Here is a 5000-nt window from a genome sequence, read left to right on the forward strand (position 1 = left end):
GAAAGCTAAAGCAATACTGCAAAACCCTCCCGTAGTCGGCAGGGTTCGAACCTGCGCGGGGAGACCCCAATGGATTTCAAGTCCAACGCCTTAACCTCTCGGCCACGACTACGTCTAGCGGCAGGCTGCCTGCCCAGTTGTCTGGTCTCACCCTGCACAGGCCAGGCATCAAAAACAAAATAGAGAAGAAAGATGAGGTGGTAAAAAAATGGCAACCTTCCCGTACACTCTACGCCAGAGTATTGCCGTGACCCGGATTCGAACCGGGGTTGCTGCGGCCACAACGCAGAGTACTAACCACTATACGATCACGGCGTGCCACTGGCTCACCCGAGTTAACCCCTGGAGCCCGAATAGAAGAAGCACCAGCGGTGTGTTGGTCCATCGAAGAGGGACTGGACATTTCGCAAATCAGTGGGAGGACCTTGAAAAATTCATGGACGCTTTTCCTCACGGCCTTCAGCAAACAGCGTAGTCGGCAGGATTCGAACCTGCGCGGGGAGACCCCAATGGATTTCTAGTCCATCGCAATAACAATATATACAAAACTATACCATTCAAAAGCTTGATGTAAATAATATAAATGTAACAAATACATGTAACTGTAACAAATGTAACAAAAAATGGTGTTCTTTTAATTTACCCCCTAAAAAACCTGAAAAATGTCCTCTGCTATTTTCAACATTAATAATAATGATAACAATAAATGTTTTTTTTTTGTTGTTGTTGTTTTTTAGAAATTCAGATTGTTAAAAGGATTTCTTGAGGATTGTGTGACTGGAGTAATAATGCAAAAATAAAATTAGTTTGAAAGTCAGCTTTGATTGTTCCTAATAAACTGTTTAACTGCTCCCCCATATTAAATTATGTTGTGGGATAATTAAATATATTCTAAATAAACTACAAACTTAAAATGATATACATTTATTTTGTTCTCACGTTCTTTCTTGTAACACCTCCCTCTCAGTGACAACAGCTGACTGAGCGGCTCTTTATGCAGCTCATTATGCAGGGCTTTGTCTTCTCAGGTGTAAATCATAATGACATTCATGATAGTTGACGCCTACTCTCATATGACCTTTACCAACAAAAAGTGTCTTAGAAAATGTAAATCAATGTATTGTTTTCTGTAAGTGAGTAAACAAGATGATTTTCACATGAATTGCAAAGAAAAATTCTAGGCTACAAGCTCCAGTTCTCAAAAATTCCAGGCACCATTGTTCTTTATGTTTGCCTTGTTCAAGTGTTTTAACACTGTTCGTTTTTCACTAACCACAAGGGAGATCCCTTGATCCCCGAGAGCAGGAAGGAACACCGTTCCAGTACAGAGTCAGCAGAAGAGATGGACCGTAGTGATAGCAAGGTGAGGCCAAAGAAAGACCTTCGCCCGAACAGGGACTTGAACCCTGGACCCTCACCAGCGGTGTGTTGGTCCATCGAAGAGGGACTGGACATTTCGCAAATCAGTGGGAGGACCTTGAAAAATTCATGGACGCTTTTCCTCACGGCCTTCAGCAAACAGCGTAGTCGGCAGGATTCGAACCTGCGCGGGGAGACCCCAATGGATTTCTAGTCCATCGCCTTAACCACTCGGCCACGACTACAAGAACAGACCAACTCCTGCTCAGTTTGTGTGCAACACTGCTGCCTGACCTTCTTGCAAACATCCCAGCTCAGTCAGCAAGCTGACTGTAACCCAGTAAAGGGTTTCCTTTTTTTGGATACAGACATAATAACAACAAAACTTTGTGCACTTCTAAAGATAACAAACAAGATGTGCTGTCTGCAGCCTTTGTCTGCGCTGATCTTCATTTACAAATACGTCATTAAAATGAACTGTAACTCTGTGAATACTCAACGAAGAGACATGAGAGAGATATCTATAGAAAGCTTGACATGTCTACTTTTAAACTAAACGAGTGCTGCCTAAAACAAATGTTCTGTGATAAAGTAATCCATATGAAAACAAGGCGATGTCCTTTTTTCACGTCTCCCTTCATTATATCTAATGTGACCACGCCCCACGCTGAACGCTCTATTCAGATTCAAACTGAAGCGCAGCTTGAATACGCCCACACAGAAGAAAAAGCAGCCAGACTGTTGTTCAAGTGCTTTTATTTTACTGTTTGCTTCGCGATGAGAGGAATAACACATAATTCACCCCAAAAAGATGTGGCGTGGTTGAGGATTTGAGAAATGGATTTCCTCAGAAAAAAAAGAATGAAGCACTTTATTCAGCAGAGATCATAAACATGAGTAAGTCTCTTTATATTTATTTATATACTTGTACTAGCTTTCACATAACGTCTAAACATTTTACTAGTTAGACTCTTTCCAAACTATAATTCTTGACTAAATGTATAATTAAGTTAAATATTATGAAGTTCCAATAACAATATATACAAAACTATACCATTCAAAAGCTTGATGTAAATAATATAAATGTAACAAATACATGTAACTGTAACAAATGTAACAAAAAATGGTGTTCTTTTAATTTACCCCCTAAAAAACCTGAAAAATGTCCTCTGCTATTTTCAACATTAATAATAATGATAACAATAAATGTTTTTTTTGTTGTTGTTGTTTTTTAGAAATTCAGATTGTTAAAATGATTTCTTGAGGATTGTGTGACTGGAGTAATAATGCAAAAATAAAATTAGTTTGAAAGTCAGCTTTGATTGTTCCTAATAAACTGTTTAACTGCTCCCCCATATTAAATTATGTTGTGGGATAAGTAAATATATTCTAAATAAACTACAAACTTAAAATGATATACATTTATTTTGTTCTCACGTTCTTTCTTGTAACACCTCCCGCTCAGTGACAACAGCTGACTGAGCGGCTCTTTATGCAGCTCATTATGCAGGGCTTTGTCTTCTCAGGTGTAAATCATAATGACATTCATGATAGTTGATGCCTACTCTCATATGACCTTTACCAACAAAAAGTGTCTTAGAAAATGTAAATCAATGTATTGTTTTCTGTGAGTAAACAAGATGATTTTCACATGAATTGCAAAGAAAAATTCTAGGCTACAAGCTCCAGTTCTCAAAAATTCCAGGCACCATTGTTCTTTATGTTTGCCTTGTTCAAGTGTTTTAACACTGTTCGTTTTTCACTAACCACAAGGGAGATCCCTTGATCCCCGAGAGCAGGAAGGAACACCATTCCAGTACAGAGTCAGCAGAAGAGATGGACCGTAGTGATAGCAAGGTGAGGCCAAAGAAAGACCTTCGCCCGAACAGGGACTTGAACCCTGGACCCTCAGATTAAAAGTATGATGCTCTACCGACTGAGCTATCCGGGCTCTTGTGGAGCAAAGAAGAGACGCAGGTGTCACGGGATGAAAGCTAGAAGCAGTTAGGACAAAGGACCATAGAAGGCACAATTACCATCACAGAAAGCTAAAGCAATACTGCAAAACCCTCCCGTAGTCAGCAGGGTTCGAACCTGCGCGGGGAGGCCCCAATGGATTTCAAGTCCAACGCCTTAACCTCTCGGCCACGACTACGTCTTGCGGCAGGCTGCCTGCCCAGTTGTCTGGTGTCACCCTGCACAGGCCAGGCATCAAAAACAAAATAGAGAAGAAAGATGAGGTGGTAAAAAAATGGCAACCTTCCCGTACACTCTACGCCAGAGTATTGCCGTGACCCGGATTCGAACCGGGGTTGCTGCGGCCACAACGCAGAGTACTAACCACTATACGATCACGGCGTGCCACTGGCTCACCCGAGTTAACCCCTGGAGCCCGAATAGAAGAAGCACCAGCGGTGTGTTGGTCCATCGAAGAGGGACTGGACATTTCGCAAATCAGTGGGAGGACCTTGAAAAATTCATGGACGCTTTTCCTCACGGCCTTCAGCAAACAGCGTAGTCGGCAGGATTCGAACCTGCGCGGGGAGACCCCAATGGATTTCTAGTCCATCGCCTTAACCACTCGGCCACGACTACAAGATCAGACCAACTCCTGCTCAGTTTGTGTGCAACACTGCTGCCTGACCTTCTTGCAAACATCCCAGCTCAGTCAGCAAGCTGACTGTAACCCAGTAAAGGGTTTCCTTTTTTTGGATACAGACATAATAACAACAAAACTTTGTGCACTTCTAAAGATAACAAACAAGATGTGCTGTCTGCAGCCTTTGTCTGCGCTGATCTTCATTTACAAACACGTCATTAAAATGAACTGTAACTCTGTGAATACTCAACGAAGAGACATGAGAGAGATATCTATAGAGAGCTTGACATGTCTACTTTTAAACTAAACGAGTGCTGCCTAAAACAAATGTTCTGTGATAAAGTAATCCATATGAAAACAAGGCGATGTCCTTTTTTCACGTCTCCCTTCATTATATCTAATGTGACCACGCCCCACGCTGAACGCTCTATTCAGATTCAAACTGAAGCGCAGCTTGAATACGCCCACACAGAAGAAAAAGCAGCCAGACTGTTGTTCAAGTGCTTTTATTTTACTGTTTGCTTCGCGATGAGAGGAATAACACATAATCCACCCCAAAAAGATGTGGCGTGGTTGAGGATTTGAGAAATGGATTTCCTCAGAAAAAAAAGAATGAAGCACTTTATTCAGCAGAGATCATAAACATGAGTAAGTCTCTTTATATTTATTTATATACTTGTACTAGCTTTCACATAACGTCTAAACATTTTACTAGTTAGACTCTTTCCAAACTATAATTCTTGACTAAATGTATAATTAAGTTAAATATTATGAAGTTCCAATAACAATATACAAAACTATACCATTCAAAAGCTTGATGTAAATAATATAAATGTAACAAATACATGTAACTGTAACAAATGTAACAAAAAATGGTGTTCTTTTAATTTACCCCCTAAAAAACCTGAAAAATGTCCTCTGCTATTTTCAACATTAATAATAATGATAACAATAAATGTTTTTTTTGTTGTTGTTGTTTTTTAGAAATTCAGATTGTTAAAAGGATTTCTTGAGGATTGTGTGACTGGAGTAATAATGCAAA

The 5000-nt window shown here is 40.2% G+C and overlaps 1 long non-coding RNA gene and 5 other non-coding genes across 7 annotated transcripts in view; 1 reads left to right on the forward strand and 5 right to left on the reverse strand.

Annotated features, from left to right (window-relative positions):
- The window catches only part of LOC127938558 (uncharacterized), a 95219-nt gene that overhangs the window by 41935 nt on the left and 48284 nt on the right, over nt 1-5000 (forward strand). The window lies entirely within an intron of this gene.
- Nucleotides 31-112, reverse strand: trnas-uga (transfer RNA serine (anticodon UGA)). Its single transcript has one exon. It is a non-coding gene; the product is annotated as a tRNA-Ser (tRNA).
- On the reverse strand, nt 244-315 carry trnah-gug (transfer RNA histidin (anticodon GUG)). The gene has a single exon. It is a non-coding gene; the product is annotated as a tRNA-His (tRNA).
- On the reverse strand, nt 1523-1604 carry trnas-aga (transfer RNA serine (anticodon AGA)). The gene has a single exon. It is a non-coding gene; the product is annotated as a tRNA-Ser (tRNA).
- On the reverse strand, nt 3646-3717 carry trnah-gug (transfer RNA histidin (anticodon GUG)). Its single transcript has one exon. It is a non-coding gene; the product is annotated as a tRNA-His (tRNA).
- On the reverse strand, nt 3873-3954 carry trnas-aga (transfer RNA serine (anticodon AGA)). Its single transcript has one exon. It is a non-coding gene; the product is annotated as a tRNA-Ser (tRNA).

The sequence above is a fragment of the Carassius gibelio genome, chromosome A20 (genome assembly GCF_023724105.1).
Source record: "Carassius gibelio isolate Cgi1373 ecotype wild population from Czech Republic chromosome A20, carGib1.2-hapl.c, whole genome shotgun sequence".
Classification (NCBI taxonomy): Eukaryota; Metazoa; Chordata; class Actinopteri; order Cypriniformes; family Cyprinidae; genus Carassius; species Carassius gibelio.